Genomic DNA, 24,368 nt, shown 5'->3' on the forward strand with positions numbered 1-24,368 from the left:
ACATGTGGAATGCTTCTCTCTAACTCTCTTCGTCCTTTTCCATCCTTCTCTCTTTGGTTCTACGAACTAATTAGCTAAGGCAATTAATAGTTTCAGTAGCTTAAGTGGCCAAGCTTGACTCAAAATCATCTTGCTTAGCTTCCAAGAAAGAGATTATATTGAGTAACTGTAGACTAACGATATTAGTTTAACTTAAGCACCTCATTTAAGGTTTCGTCAATCACTTAAGCGTTCAATTCTCAAGTCCAGAATGATGAATTTGAAGTCGCTTTAATTTTCATCCTATTTCCCTTTCTTTTCTCCAACTTTCACTTCTAGCTCTCAAGAAGAAAGTTTTGCCCAAACTCCCTCCGTACTTCTCCATCCATCTCTCTTTTCTTCTATGAATTAATTACGTTTGGCAACTATTAAGTTTCGTTAGCTTGAGAGGCCATGTTTAAATGAAACTAACCTAGCTTAGCCTCCAAGAAAGAGAATTTTCTAAATTACTTAAGTGTTCGATTCGCAAGTTGAAAAGGATGAGTTTGAATACACTTTAATTTCCCTCTTATTTCCCTTTATTTTCTCTAAATTTCTAACCTACCACTCAAGATGAAAGTTTTTCTCTCACTCTGTCCGTCATTCTCCAACCTTCTCTCTTTTGTTCTAGAAACGAATTAGCTTAGGCAGCTATTAGTTTTATTAGCTTAAGTGGCAAAGTTTAACTCAAACTAATCTTGCTTAGCCTCCAAGAAAGAGAATTTGCTGTGTAATTGTAGCTTAACGATATTACATTAACTTAAGCAACTCGTTTAATGTTTTCTAAATCACCTAAGTGTTCAATTCTCAAGTCCAAAAGGACGAATTTGAATTCCCTTTAATTTTCATCTTATTGCCCTTTGTTTTCTCTAACTTTCTTTTCTAACTCTCAGGGAGATTGCTTCTCTAAAACTCCCTCCGTGCATCTCCATCCATCTCCAGTTTGCTATCCGAACAAATTAGGTTAGGTGACCAAGTTTCATTGGCTTAAGCGTCAAAGTTTAACTCAAACTAATCTTGCTTAGCCTCCAAGAAAGAGATTCTACTGAGTAATTGTAGCTTAATGATATTTGTTCAACTTAAGCACCTCATTTAATGTTTTCCAAATGGATGAATCTGAATTCCCTTTAATTTTCATCCTATTTCCCTTTCTTTTCTCTAACATTCTCTTCTAGTTCACATGTAGAATGCTTCTCTCTAACTCTCTCCGTCCTTTTCCAACCTTCTCTCTTTTGTTCTACGAACTAATTATCTAAGGCAACTAATAGTTTCAATAGCTTAATTGGCCAGGCTTGACTCAAACTAATCTTGCTTAGCTTCCAAGAAAGAGATTATATTGAGTAACTGTAGACTAACGATATTAGTTTAACTTAAGCACCTCATTTAAGGTTTCGTCAATCACTTAAGCGTTCAATTCTGAAGTCCAGAATGATGAATTTGAAGTCGCTTTAATTTTCATCCTATTTCCCTTTCTTTTCTCCAACTTTCACTTCTAGCTCTCAAAAAGAAAGTTTTGCCCAAACTCCCTCCGTACTTCTCCATCCATCTCTCTTTTCTTCTATGAACTAATTACGTTCGACAACCATTAAGTTTCGTTAGCTTAAGAGGCCATGTTTAACTGAAACTAATCTAGCTTAGCCTCCAAGAAAGAGAATTTACTGAGTAATTGTAGCTTAACGATATTGTTCAACTCATTTCATTTTTTCAAAATCACTTAAGTGTTCGATTCGCAAGTCGAAAAGGATGAGTTTGAATACACTTTAATTTCCCGCTTATTTCCCTTTCTTTTCTCTAAATTTCTATCCTACCACTCAAGATGAAAGTTTTTCTCCCACTTTGTCCGTCATTCTCCAACCTTCTCACTTTTGTTCTAGGAACGAATTAGCTTAGGCAGCTATTAGTTTTATTAGCTTAAGTGGCAAAGTTTTGCTTAGCCTCCAAGAAAGAGAATTTGCTGTGTAATTGTAGCTTAATGATATTTGATCAACTTAAGCACCCAAGTGTTCAATTCTCAAGTCCAAAAGGACGAATTTGAATTCCCTTTAATTTTCATTCTATTGCCCTTTGTTTTCTCTAACTTTCTTTTCTAACTCTCAGGGAGATTGCTTCTCTTAAACTCCCTCCGTGCATCTCCATCCATCTCCAGTTTGCTCTCCGAACAAATTAGGTTAGGTGACCAAGTTTCATTGGCTTAAGCGTCAAAGTTTAACTCAAACTAATCTTGCTTAGCCTCCAAGAAAGAGATTCTACTGAGTAATTGTAGCTTAATGATATTTGATCAACTTAAGCACCTCATTTAATGTTTTCCAAATGGATGAATTTGAATTCCCTTTAATTTTCATCCTATTTCCCTTTCTTTTCTCTAACATTCTCTTCTAGTTCACATGTAGAATGCTTCTCTGTAACTCTCTCCGTCCTTTTCCATTCTTCTCTCTTTTGTTCTACGAACTAATTCGCTAAGGCAATTACTAGTTTCAATAGCTTAAGTGGCCAAGCTTAACTCAAACTAATCTTGCTTAGCTTCCAAGAAAGAGATTATATTGAGTAACTGTAGACTAACGATATTAGTTCAACTTAAGCACCTCATTTAAGGTTTCGTCAATCACTTAAGTGTTCAATTCTCAAGTCCAGAAGGATGAATTTGAAGTCGCTTTAATTTTCATCCTATTTCCCTTTCTTTTCTCCAACTTTCACTTCTAGCTCTCAAGAAGAAAGTTTTGCCCTAACCCCCTCCGTACTTCACCATCCATCTCTTTTTTCTTCTATGAACTAATTACCTTTGGCAACTATTAAGTTTCGTTAGCTTAAGAGGCCATGTTTAACTGAAAGTAATCGAGCTTAGCCTCCAAGAAAGAGAATTTACTGAGTAATTGTAGCTTAACGATATTGTTTAACTCATTTCATGTTTTCTAAATCAGTTAAGTGTTCAATTCGCAAGCCCAAAAGGATGAGTTTGAATACACTTTAATTTCCCTCTTATTTCCCTTTCTTTTCTCTAAATTTCTATCCTACCACTCAAGATCAAAGTTTTTCTCTCACTCTGTCTGTCCTTCTCCAACCTTCTCTCTTTTGTTCTAGGAACGAATTAGCTCAAGCAGCTGTTAGTTTTATTAGCTTAAGTGGCAAAGTTTAACTCAAAATAATCTTGCTTGTTTTTCTCTCACTCTGTCCGTCCTTCTCCAACCTTCTCTCTTTTGTTCTAGGAACGAATGAGCTTAGGCAGCTACTAGTTTTATTAGCTTAAGTGGCAAAGTTTAACTCAAACTAATCTTGCTTAGCCTTCAAGAAACAGAATTTGCTGTGTAATTGTAGCTTAACGATATTACATTAACTTAAGCAACTCGTTTAATGTTTTCTAAATCACCTAAGTGTTCAATTCTCAAGTCCAAAAGGGTGAATTTGAATTCCCTTTAATTTTCATCCTATTGCCCTTTGTTTTCTCTAACTTTCTTTTCTAACTCCCAGGGAGATTGCTTCTCTAAAACTCCCTCCGTGCATCTCCATCCATCTCCAGTTTGCTCTCCGAACAATTTAGGTTAGGTGACCAAGTTTCATTGGCTTAAGCGTCAAAGTTTAACTCAAACTAATCTTGCTTAGCCTCCAAGAAAGAGATTCTACTGAGTAATTGTAGCTTAATGATATTTGTTCAAGTTAAGCACCTCATTTAATGTTTTCCAAATGAATGAATTTGAATTCCCTTTAATTTTCATCATTTTTCCCTTTCTTTTCTCTAACATTCTCTTCTAGTTCACATGTAGAATGGTTCTCTGTAACTCTTTCCGTCCTTCTCCATCCTTCTCTCTTTTGTTCACAAACTAATTGGCTAAGGCAATTAATAGTTTCAATAGTTTAAGTAGCCAAGCTTGACTCAAACTAATCTTGCTTAGCTTCCAAGAAAGAGATTATATTGAGTAACTGTAGACTAACGATATTAGTTTAACTTAAGCACCTCATTTAAGGTTTCGTCAATCACTTAAGCGTTCAATTCTCAAGTCCAGAAGGATGAATTTGAAGTCGCTTTAATTTTCATCCTATTTCCCTTTTTTTTTCTCCAACTTTCACTTCTAGCTCTCAAGAAGAAAGTTTTGCCCGAACTCCCTCCGTACTTCTCCATCCATATCTCTTTTCTTCTATGAACTAATTACCTTTGGCAACTATTAAGTTTCGTTAGCTTAAGAGGCCATGTTTAACTGAAACTAATCTAGCTTAGCCTCCAAGAAAGAGAATTTACTGAGTAATTGTAGCTTAACGATATTGTTTAACTCATTTCATGTTTTCTAAATCTGTTAAGTGTTCAATTCGCAAGTCCAAAAGGATGAGTTTGAATACACTTTAATTTCCCTCTTATTTCCCTTTCTTTTCTCTAAATTTCTATCCTACCACTCAAGATGAAAGTTTTTCTCTCACTCTGTCTGTCCTTCTCCAACCTTTTCTCTTTTGTTCTAGGAACGAATTAGCTTAGGCAGCTGTTAGTTTTATTAGCTTAAGTGGCAAAGTTTAACTCAAACTAATCTTGCTTGTTTTTCTCTCACTCTGTCCGTCCTTCTCCAACCTTCTCTCTATTGTTCTAGGAACGAATTAGCTTAGGCAGCTATTAGTTTTCTTAGCTTAAGTGGCAAAGTTTAACTCAAACTAATCTTGCTTAGCCTTCAAGAAACAGAATTTGCTGTGTAATTGTAGCTTAACAATATTACATTAACTTAAGTAACTCGTTTAATGTTTTCTAAATCACCTAAGTGTTCAATTCTCAAGTCCAAAAGGACGAATTTGAATTCCCTTTAATTTTCATCCTATTGCCCTTTGTTTTCTCTAACTTTCTTTTCTAACTCTCAAGGAGAATGCTTCTCTAAAACTCCCTCCGTGCTTCTCCATCCATCTCGAGTTTGCTCTCCGAACAAATTTGGTTAGGTGACCAAGTTTTATTGGCTTAAGCATCAAAGTTTAACTCGAACTAATCTTGCTTAGCCTCCAAGAAAAAGATTCTACTGAGTAATTGTAGCTTAATGATATTTGTTCAACTTAAGCACCTCATTTAATGTTTTCCAAATGGATGAATTTGAATTCCCTTTAATTTTCATCCTATTTCCCTTTCTTTTCTCTAACATTCTCTTCTAGTTCACATGTAGAATGCTTCTCTCTAACTCTCTCCGTCCTTTTCCATCCTTCTCTCTTTTGTTCTACGAACTAATTAGCTAAGGCAATTAATAGTTTCTGTAGCTTAAGTGGCCAAGCTTGACTCAAAATCATCTTGCTTAGCTTCCAAGAAAGAGATTATATTGAGTAACTGTAGACTAACGATATTAGTTTAACTTAAGCACCTCATTTAAGGTTTCGTCAATCACTTAAGCGTTCAATTCTCAAGTCCAGAATGATGAATTTGAAGTCGCTTTAATTTTCATCCTATTTCCCTTTCTTTTCTCCAACTTTCACTTCTAGCTCTCAAGAAGAAAGTTTTGCCCAAACTCCCTCCGTACTTCTCCATCCATCTCTCTTTTCTTCTATGAACTAATTACGTTTGGCAACTATTAAGGTTCGTTAGCTTAAGAGGCCATGTTTAAATGAAACTAACCTAGCTTAGCCTCCAAGAAAGAGAATTTACTGAATAATTGTAGCTTAACGATATTATTTAACTCCTTTCATTTTTTCTAAATCACATAAGTGTTCGATTCGCAAGTCGAAAAGGATGAGTTTGAATACACTTTAATTTCCCTCTTATTTCCCTTTATTTTCTCTAAATTTCTAACCTACCACTCAAGATGGAAGTTTTTCTCTCACTCTGTCCGTCATTCTCCAACCTTCTCTCTTTTGTTCTTGGAACGAATTAGCTTAGGCAGCTATTAGTTTTATTAGCTTAAGTGGCAAAGTTTAACTCAAACTAATGTTGCTTAGCCTCCAAGAAAGAGAATTTGCTGTGTAATTGTAGCTTAACGATATTACATTAACTTAAGCAACTCGTTTAATGTTTTCTAAATCACCTAAGTGTTCAATTCTGAAGTCCAAAAGGACGAATTTGAATTCCCTTTAATTTTCATCTTATTGCCCTTTGTTTTCTCTAACTTTCTTTTCTAACTCTCAGGGAGATTGCTTCTCTAAAACTCCGTCCGTGCTTCTCCATCCATCTCCAGTTTGCTATCCGAACAAATTAGGTTAGGTGACCAAGTTTCATTGGCTTAAGCGTCAAAGTTTAACTCAAACTAATCTTGCTTAGCTTCCAAGAAAGAGATTCTACTGAGTAATTGTAGCTTAATGATATTTGTTCAACTTAAGCACCTCATTTAATGTTTTCCAAATGGCTGAATTTGAATTCCCATTAATTTTCATCCTATTTCCCTTTCTTTTCTCTAACATTCTCTTCTAGTTCACATGTAGAATGCTTCTCTCTAACTTACTCCGTCCTTTTCCATCCTTCTCTCTTTTGTTCTACGTACTAATTAGCTAAGGCAATTAATAGTTTTTTTTTTGGGTGAATAAGAAATAATATAAAACAGAAGATTTACAAAAATACAAGGGGCATACCCCAGGCCCTAACAACAGAAGACAACACAAACCTCAGCCCACATGCACCGAGGCCCAAAGGATCACTAAAAATAGAGCCAAAAGAAACAAAAAAACGTTGCCAAGCAGATTGTACAAAGGCCATATCCTATGATGAATAGGGACCTTGTACAAAGGACAAACCAGCAACCAAAAAGCACCATTACAATAGTCCAAAAACTCCCTACACAACCCGTAGGGATGGGCACCAACACACCCACACGCCTCCCTACACAGCCCGTAGGGATAGGCACCTGTAACCAGTAAATGTAAAACAAAACTGTAACTCAAGCAAGCCGAAGAGATATACCAAGAGGGGCCCATCCTACCGAGTTGCTCAAGAAACCTGTTACACGAGATACCCAAGTACACATGAAACCTCCTACTCAACCCGTAGAAATAGGCAAGCTGCAAATTAGAACTGTGACCAAATAAAAATAAAAGTAAAGACCACTGATTTGCTCTCATTTGTAGCATAGCAAGGCGCTTGAAGCAGCCATCGCTATGGAACGTACACACCCTGCCAACAGCCATCCAAATCTGAATAGCAATCAGCCACCACTCCTTCACAGCAGGAAAGAGATAAAAGAAATGAAGATAGCTAATAAACCCACTGAAATGCCGAGGCAAGGCGCTGCTAGCAGCCATCACCGAAGGGTAAATCCACACAGCATGCAAGGCCAAAGAGGTGCGCTGATAGCAACCATCTTCACACCACCAGACAAACCCCAGCACAGCTAGCTGCCAGAGCCCAAAAATAACCAGCGGCAGGCAACTTGCTTCCAACGTCCAAATCCAATGACCATCCGAGATAAGCTGCCAGAGGCAATCCCACCTTAGAAGCTGCTGCTTAACCTGTGCAGCATATAAGTCATACAGGAGAAGAAACAACAAACATACAGTATAGGACCTCCCCTCACTCGACCCACAATAAGATAGAACTCTCCACTCAATGTAAGGGCTCCCATCACTCGGCCCACGTATTCTGTGCTCTCTCATTCCAGCCAGCTGGACAATGAATTTGAGATACCATAAACCTGCACAAAAAATTATATAATATATAGTACATGTTAGTAAAAGAAATATATACTTCCTCCCAACACTCAACCCACATTTACAAGATGAACTGTGCTGGCTCACATCACTCAACCCTCCCTTCATAGGCTCCAGATTTTGTGAATATTTGGGATCCATAATAGCTGATAGAATCTAATAATACCACCATCTGCAAGACAACACAATATATTAGTAAAAAACACACCATATCTGCTCACCATCACTCAACCCTCAATGTGGTGAAGCTCACACCACTCGAATTCCTTTCGGCTGCAGCAGTTTGGGACTGTAACAGGATTGTAGAAGGAATATTCCATTGATCCATATACCAGTTATCACCTGCAAAAGCTTTCACATTTTCCATAGAAAGGAGTCTACCCCTAACCATTTGGATGATAGAGTTAGTAACAACCTCTTCAGGTTTGAAAACCTTACTAAAGATTCTACTATTTCTCTCCATCCAAATATGGTAGACAGTGCAGAGAAAAGAGAGTTTCATAATCATAGATTTCAGAGATTTACCAGTGATGGATTTAGTAACAAACTCAACAAGTTCCAACCAGGGCAAAGGAGGCCAGTGGGAATTACACTTATCTTGGATAACAGCCCAAATTCTAGAGGAGTAGTGACACCTAAAGAACAGATGGGAATGGTTTTCCTCAGGGGCACAGCATAAAGGGCAGCTAGGGTTGGTAAGAAGACCAAAGATTTGGAGTCTATCCCCAGTGTTAAGTCTCTCATGGATGGCTAGCCATACAATGAAACTAACCCTAGGGATGACAGGAGGACCCCAAACAAGATTAGACCAAGTAACCTTAGGGCCCTTGTCCCTCCAACAATCCCAAGCAGAGTGAATAGAAAAGGAACCATCAGAAGTCAAACTCCACACAGGAATATCAGGGGAACCAATGGAAGGTTTAAGAGAAGAAGGGGTGGCAGTGATCCATTCTTGTATCTCCCAAGAGTTAGGAAAAGGCCAGTTCCAAGAATCATTTGAGATGATTGAACTAACCTTAGAATTGTCAGGAAGGTTGGTATCATACAAAATTCTAGGACCATACCGAAGCAAAAGCGAACCAAAGGGATGCCAGTTATCATGCTAGAGGAACACATTTTCACCGTTGCCAAGTTTGAATTTAATAATAGGGAAGATTAAATCCCTAAGCGATAAAAGTTTCCTCCAAACCCAGGAAGGATCACTGGGCAACTTAATACCCCAGAAACTCTTACCCTTAAGCAAATAGGACTTAACCCATTGACACCACATTGAACATTCCCCACCCGAAAACAGATACCAAACATGTTTGGCTATAGTCGCTCTATTCCAAACCTCCATATCCTTAAAACCAAGCCCACCCTCATTTTTTTTTTTGCAAACATGCTTCCAAGCAATTTTAGCACTGTGCTTTTTCAGATCCGTCCCAGACCAAAGGAAAGATCTGAGCAGATTTTCAATGTCGCGGATAACCCTCTTAGGAAGAATAAAAATAGAAGACCAATAAACTTGCATCGAGAAGAGAATAGACTGGATGAGTTGGGCTCTACCAGCATAAGAAAGCAATTTATTGGTCCAACTTTTAATCCTTTTAGTCATCCTATCAACCAAAATTTGGCAGTCAGACGCTTTGAGCTTAGTGGTGATCAGAGGCACACCCAAATATTTCACAGGGAGGGAGCCCTCAGTGAATTTGGCAATTTGTAAGATGTCAGCTCTAAGCTCATTACTACAACCAGAGAATAAATGTTACTCTTATTAGGATTAGGAGTGAGACCGGACAAGTTCCTAAATTCCTCCAAACCTTGCATGATGAGATGGACAGTCCCTGGATCCCCTCTACAGAAGATCATAAGGTCATCAGCAAAACACAAATTAACAATTTTAGTCTTCTCACATCTCCAATGGAACTTAAATATGGGGTTTCTAGATTTTTCAGCAAGAATTCTAGCCAAAACCTCCATGGCCAACACAAAAAGGTAAGGGGACATAGGGTCACCTTGCCTAAGGCCCCTAGCCCCTTTAAAGTACCCATGAAGACTACCATTGATACAAATAGAGAAAGAAGGACTAGTCATACAAGCATTGATCCAATTTATCATGCAAGGAGGAAAGTCCATAGCAGTGAGGATATCAATAATAAACTCCCATCTCACAGTATCATAAGCTTTCATGATGTCCACTTTCATAGCACACTTCGGAGTTTTGGAACTCCGGTGGTAACCTCTCATAATCTCTTGGGACAGAAAGATGTTGTCCGAGATTCTTCTACGCTGGACAAAAGCAGATTGCACAGGATCAATAAGATCAGGAAGCACCAATTTGACTCTATTGGCTATTATCTTGGCAATGCATTTATAGATGGTGTTGCAGCAAGAAATAGGCCTATAGTCACCAACATTCATAGGATTAGGAATTTTGGGAATAAGGGCAATGATGGTGCTATTGATCTCCAAGAGGAGTTTACCAGAGTCAAAAAATGACTTAATGGCAAGGGTAACCTCCTTCCCAACAATATCCCACGAGCTTTTAAAGAAACCAGCTGAATACCCATCAGGGCCAGGAGCTTTATTGGCTTTGAGAGACCAAAAAACCTCCTTGATTTCAGCCTCCGAAATAGGTTTAGCCAAAAGAGCCGATTGAGAAATGGAAACCTTTTTATTCACCAACGATTTAATGCGCTCCAGACCATTGTATTCCCCCGAGATAGGGGTACCAAACAACTTGGTATAGAACTGGACAAAAGTATCATGAATATCCGTTATCTTAGTGGACTTAGTACCATCTTCCATAACCACACTCATGATTTTACCTCTATTAATATTACTCTTAACAGACCTAAAAAAGAAGCTGCTATTCCTATCCCCAAGACCAAGCCATTGGACTCTGGATTTTTGAAGAGCAAGAGACTCTTCCAGATTGCTAAGGTCAATGTATCTTTTCAGCTCCTCTCTCTCCTTATCAAGGTTAATTTGAGCAAGATCCAAACTAGCCTTAGAGATGAGGACACGAGTGGACAGATCACTAAAATCTTTTTTATTAAGAAGCTTAAGGCTTGCTTTGAGTTGTCTTAACTTCTGACAAACTCTGAACATAGGGACACCACGAATATATTGAGACCAGGTATTTGAAACAGTGCTAAGAAAATCTGGGTGATGGGACCAGAAGTCAAAATATTTGAAAGGTTTCTTAAAGGAGCTTCTGTTATCACTGATGTTGACCACAACAGATGAGTGATCAGAAATACCAGCCGAGAGAAAAGTAGCCGTAGACTCAGGAAACTTATCCAGCCAGGCCTCATTAACCAGAACTCTGTCAATCTTGGTAGCTATGAAAGCTCCCTCGCTTCTTTTATTAGCCCATGTGAATTGGCATCCACCATAAGATAGATCAGCCAATTCAGATGCGTTAATATAAGTATTAAACTCCTCATTTTCAGAAGTCCAAGAAGGAGAACCCCCAATTTTTTCCTGTTGGTATCTTATAGCATTAAAATCACCCAAGAAAACACAAGGAATTTTGGACTTAGCACGGGAGATGTTAAACATTTTATCAAAAAATACTTTCCTCAAAGTGTGCTTGTTTGCAGCATAGACAAATACAGCAAAGAAATATTCATTTGTAGCCAAGTCAAGAATTTTACACAAAATATGCTGATTTGACATGGAAATCAGTTGAAGATCACAAAAATCATTGTTCCAGCACACCCAGACTCTCCCAGTTTCAGTTGGTTGTGAATTGGAGAGCATAGACCAGTTACCAAAACATTTACCACAGATTTTCCTCTCATTGATTTGTTTTATTTTAGTTTCCAAAACTCCTATGACATGAACATTTTCTTTAGCCACAAAATTCCTAACTTCTTTTTGTTTAGAGGGATCATTCAGACCTCTAACATTCCATGAAGCAATTTTTACAGTCATTAGGATACAAAAAGAGAGGTGACAAAAAAACAACCACAACCAACTGAAACTGGTTACTTCTTCTTCTTCCTCTGGCTGCTGCTACCTTTGCCAGAGGACTTGTTCTTTACGTGCTGGTTTACCTGAGATACAGTAGGTGACTTCTTTACCTCTTTCAGAGCTGACTCTATCATTTCAGCAGCATTTGGTATAACCAGCTCTGTAAGTTCGAAAAGCTTCTTTTGAAATATATCCACATCACTACTGTCAGAGCTAACTTCTTCCACAGAGGAACTCTTCCCAGCCGAATCCTCCTGTGTCACTTGAGTATGAACTGAAGCTGCCTGTGGCTCTACACCTGAAGTGGGTATAGGCTCCGTATCTGTTTCAGGGGACTCCACCACTTCAGGTATAGTCTCTAATTCAGGATCCCCCACTTTCCTTTTACCCTTCGCTTGAACAGTGGTCCAACCTTCTTCCTGAGGGTTAACATTCTCTTCGGTTACCTTTTGCAAGGAAATCAACTGGGCCACTTGTTTGGAAACACATTTCTCAGTACTATGTCCAAAGATCTGACAGTGTTGACAAACGGAAGGCAGCCCCTGATATTCTGCTTTGATCAAGACAGCATCATCACCACACCTGATTTGGAAATAAGAAAGGAGCTTTGATGTTGCTTCAATCTCCACGCAGATTCTAGCAAAGGCCACCCTACTACCTCGGGCCGTAAGCTGATCCATAAAGAGGGGGTTGCCAATTGTTCTAGCAATCCTGCTTAGACCATCAGGATCCCAGTATTCCAGAGGGACATTAAAGAATTTCACCCAAATTGGGATTTTAGTGGATTTCTCCTTGGCAAGCTTCATCATTCTCTTCCACTGTTTCAAGATGAGGAGGTAACCCCCAATATACCAAGGGCCTCCCTCTAGAACGTCTCTACAGCATACAGGGGTATCAAAAATGAAGAACATGAAGCCATCCCCATTTGTGAGAACTTCCTTGAGGCCCTTAGTCTTCCACAACCCAAACGCACTATTCCGAAGATAATTATACCCAACTCCTTTATCAATAAAATAGCCAACAAGACAGGAGTCCCATTTCTCCAAAGGATCAGGTCTAGCTGGCATTTCTACCACAATACTATCTTCTACAGCAGTTGGAGGGACATACCTGAGCTTGATGTTTGATCGAGTAGATGTAGCAGTAACATTGGCCCACGAACGTTGGTCCATTTGCTCTACTGATCTGCTACCACTAGGGCCCCCGCGGCCTCCTCTCCCACCCCGATAACTGTTTCCCCCCCTTCCTCCCCCCCCGAGAGTAGACTCCCCGAGAGGAATCTGAATGTCTGAGTTAGGAGCCTCACTCAGAGTGTTCTTGGTTCCCCCCCTATTCCGCGCGATCTCCAGGCTATCGGGGAGATTAAGGAAACGATTTTGCTCTTCCTCAACGATTTCAGACCAACTCATACCAATCTCATTACCAATCGGCGTAGATGGTTCCTGACCAAAACCTGGGATCAACGGGGCCTTCATTTTATCCAAACTCTGCGCTGCAACCTTAGATCCGTCATCGATTAGGGATTTAGATAGATCTGAACCCACTAATTTCGAGATCGGAACCGTAACACCCATTTCTTCAGAAAGATTCGCTTCAACATTAACTACCACTGCCTGATTATGAACCTCCACACTGGACAGATCCTTCATCGGAGAACCGACAACGCGATCTACAGTTAAAACACCTTCACCACGGGTTGTAGATGGATCAGATTCAGAAGCCATGATGTCGTCACACAACGCCATAAAACGATTTTTAGTAAACCCTAGCTTCCGATCGTCAGGATCAGAAGTTTTAACCGACTCACCCTCAGTATTTTCCCCCACCTTTCTCTCATTAATGGTAGCATTAACTCCAGACATCGGCAATCAATGAGATATTGAACCCTAGAAAACCAGAGTTTTCTAGAGAGATCGGCAATTAATAGTTTCAATAGCTTAAGTGGCCAAGCTTGAGTCAAAATCATCTTGCTGAGCTTCCAAGAAAGAGATTATATTGAGTAACTGTAGACTAACGATATTAGTTTAATTTAAGCACCTCATTTAAGGTTTCGTCAATCACTTAAGCGTTCAATTCTCAAGTCCAGAAGGATGAATTTGAAGTCGCTTTAATTTTCATCCAATTTCCCTTTCTTTTCTCCAACTTTCACTTCTAGCTCTCAAGAAGAAAGTTTTGCCCTAACTCCCTCCGTACTTCTCCATCCATCTCTCTTTCCTTCTATGAACTAATTACCTTTGGCAACTATTAACTTTCGTTAGCTTAAGAGGCCATGTTTAACTGAAACTAATCTAGCTTAGCCTTCAAGAAAGAGAATTTACGGAGTAATTGTAGCTTAACGATATTGTTTAACTCATTTCATGTTTTCTAAATCAGTTAAGTGTTCAATTCGCAAGTCCAAAAGGATGAGTTTGAATACACTTTAATTTCCCTCTTATTTCCCTTTCTTTTCTCTAAATTTCTATCCTACCACTCAAGATGAAAGTTTTTCTCACTCTGTCTGTCCTTCTCCAACCTTCTCTCTTTTGTTCTAGGAACGAGTTAGCTTAGGCAGCTGTTAGTTTTGTTAGCTTAAGTGACAAAGTTTAACTCAAACTAATCTTGCTTGTTTTTCTCTCACTCTGTCCGTCCTTCTCCAACCTTCTCTCTTTTGTTCTAGGAACGAATTAGCTGAAGTGGCAAAGTTTAACTCAAACTAATATTGCTTAGCCTCCAAGTAACAGAATTTGTTTTGTAATTGTAGCTTAACGATATTACATTAACTTAAGCAACTCGTTTAATGTTTTCTAAATCACCTAAGTGTTCAATTCTCAAGTCCAAAAGGACGAATTTGAATTCGCTTTAATTTTCATCCTATTGCCCTTTGCTTTCTCTAACTTTCTTTTCTAACTCTCAAGGAGAATGCTTCTCTACAACTCCCTCCGTGCTTCTCCATCCATCTCGAGTTTGCTCTCCGAACAAATTAGGTTAGGTGACCAAGTTTTATTGGCTTAAGCGTCAAAGTTTAACTCAAACTAATCTCGGTTAGCCTCCAAGAAAGAGATTCGACTGAGTAATTGTAGCTTAATGATATTTGTTCAACTTAAGCACCTCATTTAATGTATTCCAAATGGATGAATTTGAATTCCCATTAATTTTCATCCTCTTTCCCTTTCTTTTCTCTAACATTCTCTTCTAGTTCACATGTAGAATGCTTCTCTCTAACTTACTCCGTCCTTTTCCATCCTTCTCTCTTTTGTTCTACGAACTAATTAGCTAAGATCCTAGGCCTTTGGCTGATACCCTTTCGGTCTGTTCTGCGGATTTGCTGTCTTTGTTGACTGTTTTGAATTTTGGCAGCCTTTTTTGTTGATGTATGGCTGTTCCAGTTTGTTTTGTCCTTTAGCTCCTTCGCTTTTGTTCGTCTTCTATTTCTCTTCGAGATAGGTTTTGAACATTGTGTGTATGGTTCCTTTTGTCTTGTTCTTCGTGGTTTTTGCCTATTTGTATAGTTCTGTAGGTCCTGGGGCATGCCCCTTGTATCTTTGTATATTTTGCTGTTTTATTTATGTCTTATTCACCCAAAAAAAAAAAAAAAACTAATTAGCTAAGGCAATTAATAGTTTCAATAGCTTAAGTGGCCAAGCTTGAGTCAAAATCATCTTGCTGAGCTTCCAAGAAAGAGATTATATTGACTAACTGTAGACTAACGATATTAGTTTAACTTAAGCACCTCATTTAAGGTTTCGTCAATCACTTAAGCGTTCAATTCTCAAGTCCAGTATGATGAATTTGAAGTCGTTTTAATTTTCATCCTATTTCCCTTTCTTTTCTCCAACTTTCACTTCTAGCTCTCAAGAAGAAAGTTATGCCCAAACTCCCTCCGTACTTCTCCATCCATCTCTCTTTTCTTCTATGAACTAATTACGTTCGGCAACTATTAAGTTTCGTTAGCATAAGAGGCCATGTTTAACTGAAACTAATCTAGCTTAGCCTCCAAGAAAGAGAATTTACGGAGTAATTGTAGCTTAACGATATTGTTTAACTCATTCCATTTTTTCTAAATCACTTAAGTGTTCGATTCGCAAGTCCAAAAGGATGAGTTTGAATACACTTTAATTTCCCACTTATTTCCCTTTCTTTTCTCTAAATTTCTATCCTACCACTCAAGATGAAAGTTTTTCTCTCACTCTGTCCGTCATTCTCCAACATTCTCTCTTTTGTTCTAGGAACGAATTAGCTTAGGCAGCTATTAGCTTTATTAGCTTAAGTGGCAAAGTTTAACTCAAACTAATCTTGCTTAGCCTCCAAGAAAGAGAATTTGCTGTGTAATTGTAGCTTAACGATATTACGTTAACTTAAGCAACTCATTTAATGTTTTCTAAATCACCTAAGTGTTCAATTCTCAAGTCCAAAAGGACGAATTTGAATTCCCTTTAATTTTCATCCAATTGCCCTTTGTTTTCTCTACCTTTCTTTTCTAACTCTCAAGGAGATTGCTTCTCTAAAACTCCCTCCGTGCATCTCCATCCATCTCCAGTTTTCTCTTCGAACAAATTAGGTTAGGTGACCAAGTTTCATTGGCTTAAGCGTCAAAGTTTAACTCAAACTAATCTTGCTTAGCCTCCAAGAAAGAGATTCTACTGAGTAATTGTAGCTTAATGATATTTGATCAACTTAAGCACCTCATTTAATGTTTTCCAAATGGATGAATTTGAATTCCCTTTAATTTTCATCCTATTTCCCTTTCTTTTCTCTAACATTCTCTTCTAGTTCACATGTAGAATGCTTCTCTCTAACTCTCTCCGTCCTTTTCCATTCTTCTCTCTTTTGTTCTACGAACTAATTCGCTAAGGCAATTACTAGTTTCAATCGCTTAAGTGGCCAAGCTTGACTGAAACTAATCTTGCTTAGCTTCCAAGAAAGAGATTATATTGAGTAACTGTAGACTAACGATATTAGTTTAACTTAAGCACCTCATTTAAGGTTTCGTCAATCACTTAAGCGTTCAATTCTCAAGTCCAGAAGCATGAATTTGAAGTCGCTTTAATTTTCATCCTATTTCCCTTTCTTTTCACCAACTTTCACTTCCAGCTCTCAAAAAGAAAGTTTTGCCCTAACTCCCTCCGTACTTCTCCATCCATCTCTCTCTTCTTCTATGAACTAATTACCTTTGGCAACTATTAAGTTTCGTTAGCTTAAGAGGCCATGTTTAACTGAAACTAATCTAGCTTAGCCTCCAAGAAAGAGAATTTACTGAGTAATTGTAGCTTAACGATACTGTTTAACTCATTTCACGTTTTCTAAATCACTTAAGTGTTCAATTCCCAAGTCCAAAAGGATGAGTTTGAATACACTTTAATTTCCCTCTTATTTCCCTTTCTTTTCTCTAAATTTCTATCCTACACTCAAGATGAAAGTTTTTCTCTCACTCTGTCCGTCCTTCTCCAACCTTCTCTCTTTTGTTCTAGGAACGAATTAGCTTAGGCAGCTATTAGTTTTATTTGCTTAAGTGGCAAAGTTTAACTCAAACTAATCTTGCTTAGCCTGCAAGAAAGAGAATTTGCTGTGTAATTGTAGCTTAACGATATTACATTAGCTTAAGCAACTCGTTTAATGTTTTCTAAATCACCTAAGTGTTCAATTCTCAAGTCCAAAAGGACGAATTTGTATTCCCTTTAATTTTCATCCTATTGCCCTCTGTTTTCTCTAACTTTCTTTTCTAACTCTCAGGGAGATTGCTTCTCTCCAACTCCCTCCGTGCTTCTCCATCCATCTCCAGTTGGCTCTCCGAACAAATTAGTTTAGGTGACCAAGTTTAATAGGCTTAAGCGTCAAAATTTAACTCAAACTAATCTTGCTTAGCCTCCAAGAAAGAGATTCTATTGAGTAATTGTAGCTTAAAGATATTTGTTCAACTTCAGCACCTCATTTAATGTTTTCCAAATGGATGAATTTGAATTCCCTTTAGTTTTCATCCTATTTCCCTTTCTTTTCTCTAACATTCTCTTCTAGTTCACATGCAAAATGCTTCTCCCTAACTCTCTCCGTCCTTTTCCATCCTTCTCTCTTTTGTTCTACGAACTAATTAGCTAAGGCAATTAATAGTTTCAGTAGCTTAAGTGGCCAAGCTTGACTCAAACTAATCTTGCTAAGCTTCCAAGTAGGAGATTATATTGAGTAACTGTAGACTAACGATATTAGTTTAACTTAAGCACCTCATTTAAGGTTTCGTCAATCACTTAAGCGTTCAATTCTCAAGTCCAGAAGGTTGAATTTGAAGTCGCTTTAATTTTCATCCTATTTCCCTTTCTTTTCACCAACTTTCACTTCCAGCTCTCAAGAAGAAAGTTTTGCCCTAACTCCCTCCGTACTTCTCCATCCATCTCTCTTTTCTTCTATGAACTAATTACCTTTGGCAACTATTAAGTTTCGTTAGCTTAAGAGGCCATGTTTAACTGAAACTAATCTAACTTAGCCTCCAAGAAAGAGAATTTACTGAGTAATCGTAGCTTAACGATATTGTTTAACTCATTTCACGTTTTCTAAATCACTTAAGTGTTCAATTCCTAGCTGAACTCAATTGAAGAATAGGGGAAGAAAGTAGAGCCTCTCTCTCTACAATCTAGAGAGAGAAAGCTCCCCCCGGAGTGAAAATTGGAGCACTGTTCCGATTATATCCCTCATCCTTGAGGGAGAAAGTGTTCTGTGTGAGTTACTAGTCCGGTACAATCTTCTCGGCTAGTCTTGTTGTCTATAGTGTGAGTTTGTGAGTTTGAGTTATGGTGCTATTCCTGTGCATCATTTGTTATGGCCATATATTATTCAATTATTGGCTAGCTTGTTATTCTATTTATGTCTGTTCTTTCCAGCTTGGGTTCTTCAAGTTGGGAAGATCTGATCTTGTTTGGAAGTTACTGTAACCGGTCTTCTACGAAGCCGGAGTGTGTTCTGGTTAGAATCCATCCATGGCAGCGTTTCGGCACTGTGGTGGTGTGGGGCTGGTTTTTCGTGAGGAGGGCTTCACGTAGTATGGTGTTTCACTATATGCCAATGTTGGGTTACGGAGCCATTGTTACAGTAGTGAGCTGCTGAAGCTTTTTAGTTCGATGATCTCGTGAGCTACGGGTGGTAACAGTTTGAAGACGCGTGGGGTTCTGCTCTACCGTCGTCATTCATGGCTTCAAGCGTGTATTGTGGATGGGTTTCTCACCGACCGTGCATCTGTTTGGAGTTTGTGGTATGCCGCTGAGTAGCCGGTTTGTTGGGGCTCATCGCTGGAAATGGTGGGTTTTATCCGGCATGTTTCTCGCTGGAGTTATGGACTGGTGTTTTTGGTGCCGACGTTCTGTCTTGGCGAGGTTAGTTACAATGGTTTTGTATGTGCTGCGTGGTGATTATGGGTGGCATTGTTGTTGTAATGGCGGTGATGCTATTGTTCAACTCCGGCGGAGTTAATCCGAGCATGGCGTTGTGAGCTAGTGGCGACGTGGTTGTCTGCTGGTGGGCTTTGGCGTTGCTAATGGCGTTGTCCATGGCTGTTGCTAATGGCGTTGTTCCACGCGCGTCATTTGCGGTGGGCTTGTTTCATGTGTGGTACCATGTAGCTATAGGGGAGGAAACGTGCTTGAGTCAGATCACGTGGGTCACCTTTTTCTGGGGTGACTGATTGCTATGGGCAAATAGGGACGGCTATTTGTCTGTTGAGGTGGTAAAAGCTAAGTTTGTTCTCTTCTTTAAATATATATAATATGTATATATTGTAATATTATATGGGATTTGGTGATAAGCTGAGTGGATTGTTTGGAGGGAATTTCAAATTGTTTTGGGCAATGTGTTTTTGGTAGTGGGCGGTGGGCCCCTTGGTTTTTCCACTATGGACAGTCTTTTTATTGGGATTTTTCCAAGATGGTGCACTGCCGTGAGTGTGGTATATATAATATTTATATATACTTTTGTTCAGTGGAATCCACGTGTGAAATTTGTGTAATTTGGGAAGGTTGGTTGAGGTGGGGCCCGAGGTTTTTTTTGGGACCCAAGGGTTTCTTTTGGTTGCCAATCCGTGGGCTATTTGGCTGGATGTATTGGTTGAAAGTGGGGCCCGGCTTTATTACTCTTGGTGGGTATTTTGTTGGGCCACCGTTCAGTGGGGCTCATGGTGCAAGAATTGGTATGAATTTTGGTTTGGAAATTTAGCTGTTGGGCTCATTTGGTTTGGACTTTCGGGCTCATTGATTTTGTTGGGGTTATATTGCATATATTTATATGATTGGTGAGTCCGTAAGCTTTTGTTTAGCCACTATGCAGCGGATCTTGTGTAGTCGATTGTCTCTTGATGATTGATCGTGTGATCCTCATGTGACTCGATACGAGGTGAGTTTTGAGCCATCTCCACCAAGAGTGATTGAGGGGTCACTGCTATGGGGAACAGTGGTTCGATAACTAGCCAAGTTAGAGACTGGGAGATGAGCGGGAGGATAGCTACCGGTTCCGGTTGCTTCTTGTCTTCATGTGACCCATCCTAATTGATCGTATTGCCACGCCTGACATGGAGTGAAGGGCACACTGCCATGGGGTTTGAGGCTTGTGATCTATCAAGGAAGGGACTGGGGGATGTGATGATTGATCTCAGGCTACTTTTGGCTATGTTTTGGTTTGTTGCTGTGGGGCTACCGTTGTCACTTCGACTCACAAGACTGTTGCTTATGGTTACTGATCGTGCTAGCTTCATGTGACTCTGTCGAGGTTTCTCATGGGATAGATTTTTTCCTCTGGCATGGCTTTTGTTGAGTGGCTAGGATGTCACGGCTGTGAGGAGTGGGATGCTTACTGGATTTCATGTGTTGATCTACGGTAGAGACTGGGGGCGAATGGGGTTGGTTATCATTTTTGATTTGTCTTGAGGGTTGTTGCTTTGTGAGTATGCTTGTGGTTTTTTTAGTTTTATGGTGTTTGTTTGTATCTTTGCCCATATATCCATTCCATGTTTCCATCTATTATTGCTGATGGTAGAGGTTACTTGGGGACAAAAGGATATATGGGCAAAGTAGGGTTATTTTGTTTTTTTGTTGTTCTTGTGATTTTCCCCCTATCTTATGGGGTGCAGGGGTAGTTTATGTTGGTTATGTGGTCGCTTTTTTATTTATTTGTTGTTGGGTGTGCCTGGGGTATGCCCCTTGTAAACTTGTAAATTTCATTGTCTTTATTTTATGACTTACTTACCCAAAAAAAAGTGTTCAATTCCCAAGTCCAAAAGGATGAGTTTGAATACACTTTAATTTCCCTCGTATTTCCCTTTCTTTTCTCTAAATTTCAATCCTCCACTCAAGATGAAAGTTTTTCTCTCACTCTGTCCGTCCTTCTCCAACCTTCTCTCTTTTGTTCTAGGAACGAATTAGCTTAGGCAGCTATTAGTTTTATTAGCTTAAGTGGCAAAGTTTAACTCAAACTAATCTTGCTTAGCCTGCAAGAAAGAGAATTTGCTGTGTAATTGTAGCTTAACGATATTACATTAGCTTAAGCAACTCGTTTAATGTTTTCTAAATCACCTAAGTGTTCAATTCTCAAGTCCAAAAGGACGAATTTGAATTCCCTTTAATTTTCATCCTATTGCCCTTTGTTTTCTCTAACTTTCTTTTCTAACTCTCAGGGAGAATGCTTCTCTAAAACTCCCTCTGTGCTTCTCCATCCATCTCCAGTTTGCTATCCGAACAAATTAGGTTAGGTGACCAAGTTTCATTGGCTTAAGCGTCAAAGTTTAACTCAAACTAATCTTGCTTAGCCTCCAAGAAAGAGATTCTACTGAGTAATTGTAGCTTAATGATATTTGTTCAACTTAAGCACCTCATTTAATGTTTTCCAAATGGATGAATTTGAATTCCCTTTAATTTTCATCCTATTTCCCTTTCTTTTCTCTAACATTCTCTTCTAGTTCACATGTAGAATGCTTCTCTCTAACTCTCTCCGTCCTTTTCCATCCTTCTCTCTTTTGTTCTACGAACTAATTAGATAAGGCAATTAATAGCTTCAGTAGCTTAAGTGGCCAAGCTTGACTCAAACTAATCTTGCTAAGCTTCCAAGAAAGAGATTATATTGAGTAACTGTAGACTAACGATATTAGTTTAACTTAAGCACCTCATTTAAGGTTTCGTCAATCACTTAAATTCTCAAGTCCAGAAGGATGAATTTGAAGTCGCTTTAATTTTCATCCTATTTCCCTTTTTTTCACCAACTTTCACTTCCAGCTCTCAAGAAGAAAGTTTTTCCCTAACTCCCTCCGTACTTCTCCATCCATCTCTCTTTTCTTCTATGAACTAATTACCTTTGGCAACTATTAAGTTTCGTTAGCTTAAGAGGCCATGTTTAACTGAAACTAATCTAGCTTAGCCTCCAAGAAAGAGAATTTACTGAGTAATTGTAGCTTAACGATACTGTTTAACTCATTTCACGTTTTCTAAATCACTTAAGTGTTCAATTCCCAAGTCCAAAAGGATGAGTTTGAATACACTTTGATTTCCCTCTTATTTCCCTTTCTTTTCTCTAAATTTCTATCCTTTTTTTTTTTGGGTGAATAAGACATAAATAAAAGACAAAGAATATACAAGATTACAAGGGGAATACCCCAGGCCCTAAATCAGCTATACAGCAGAAACAGACACCATGAGCACCAAAAACAATGTTCAGTATCCATATCTAAGAAAATAGGGAAAATGAACATTGCGAAAACAAAGGGAATGACATACCCTCAAAACCACAAACCAGCAACAACTAAGTCAACTTAATACAACCTGAGACTACGAGGCACATAAAAGACTACCATGTGCCATCCAGAAACTAAAGTAATGGCATGAGGCCGAGACATATGAACAAAAAACCCAGTACATCCCACTAGGGTAGGCTTAACAAAATATTGTGCAATGTAAATTAAAAACACCATAAAGAAAGATAGTAATATAAAAGAAGATAGCTTGTAGACAACGAGGAGCATCCAGCAGCCATCGGCACTTGACAGCCACTTGTAACTCAAATACAGCAGACCAAATTCCCAATTATCAACCCAGCAGGTAGCAGCACCTATCGGGTAAGCAGCAGCATACACTAGAGCATCGGACAGCATCTCCATGAACATCAACACCACAGCAAAGTAGTCCAAAGTTTGGTGAAGATGGCAAACATTCTCTAAACATAGTAGAATTTCCTGCCAATAACAAGAAACCACAACCCAAATCACAAAAGCCCAATAAAATCCAATAAGAAGGATAATACACACATATTGTAAACTCTCATCACTCGGCCCACAATATAGGACCTCACAACACTCGAAAATTGCTTCCTTATTCTGCAAATAAAGAGATAATATATATATACTGGTTAGTAAATAAAACATATGTAGGCTATTTTCACTCAACCCTCAAATATTCCATTGATGTTACCAAATGTTTAACAGATTTGAAGTTTAGGACTCACATCACTCAACCCTCAATCCATAGAGCTGCACATGACACAAACAGTTAGAAACCCCACATTATGTAGCTCACCAACTCTCAACTCTCATTGTGAGAAACTCCCATCACTCAGCAGCCCTCCCACAGTATGGGGCTTCAGAATGGAATCAGTCAAATTCCATTGCTTTAGGAACCATTCATCACCTGCATATCTAGGCAAATTGTTTACTGACATTAGCCTGCCTCTAATCATTTGAACAATTGACTTGATAACAACTTCTTCAGGTTTCATTTCCTTATTAAAAATTCTATTATTTCTTTCAATCCAAACTTGATAAACAGTACATAGCAGAGCCAGTCTAGTAGTAATGGCTCTCAGAGATTTACCCAGACTCTCCCTCATAGCAACATGAACAATATCAGGCCAAAAAATGTCAGGCCACTTTACATTACACTTAACTTTAATAGCATCCCAAACCTTTAGAGAGAAAATGCAATTAAAGAAAAGGTGAGAGTGGTTTTCAGTGTGTTGATTGCAAAAGGAGCACTTGAAATTATCACTCAGACCAAACGATTCTAACCTGTCCCCAGTGTTAAGCCTTCCATGTAAGGCAATCCAGACAATGAAACTAACTCTAGGGATATTGAAAGGACCCCACAGCAGTTTATACCAAGCCACCTTATCATGTTTATCTCTCCAATGGTTCCAAGCAGATTGGATGGAGAATATACCATCTTGAGTAAGAGTCCAAATAGGAGTATCATTACTCGAAGATCTGGGTTTAAAGGAAGGAGGGGTCAACAATATAAGGTCTCTCATCTCCCAAGAGTTGGGAAAAGGCCAGTGCCAGGAATCCCCATTAACAATATTGCTCACTTTGGCCTCCTCAGGGAGACCAGAATCATAGATAATCCTATTCCCAAATTTGTCCCAAATAGAGCCCACCGGATGCCAATTATCATACCACAAAAAGGTAGCATTACCATTCCCAATTTTGTGGACAATGAGAGGAAATGTTGACTTCCTAAGAGAAAGAATCTTCCTCCAGACCCAAGACGGGTCACTAGGAACAGGGACTTTCCAAAAACTTTTGCCTTTGAGTAAGTAAGATTTAACCCATTGGCACCACATCGACTTCTCACCCCCCGAGAAAAGGAACCAAATATGTTTGGCAATAGCAGCTCTATTCCAAACCTCCAGAGATTTAAAACCCAGACCACCTTCAGACTTGGGAGCACAAACCTTATCCCAAGCAATTTTCGCACTATGCTTCTTCAGATCAACCCCGGACGAAAGAAAGGCTCTAAGTAAATTTTCAATTTCTCTAACAACTTTCTTAGGGAGGATGAACAACGAGGACCAATAGACTTGCATGGAGAACA

Source organism: Camellia sinensis, chromosome 5, assembly GCF_055761805.1.
Source record: "Camellia sinensis isolate YWXY chromosome 5, ASM5576180v1, whole genome shotgun sequence".
Taxonomy (NCBI): Eukaryota; Viridiplantae; Streptophyta; class Magnoliopsida; order Ericales; family Theaceae; genus Camellia; species Camellia sinensis.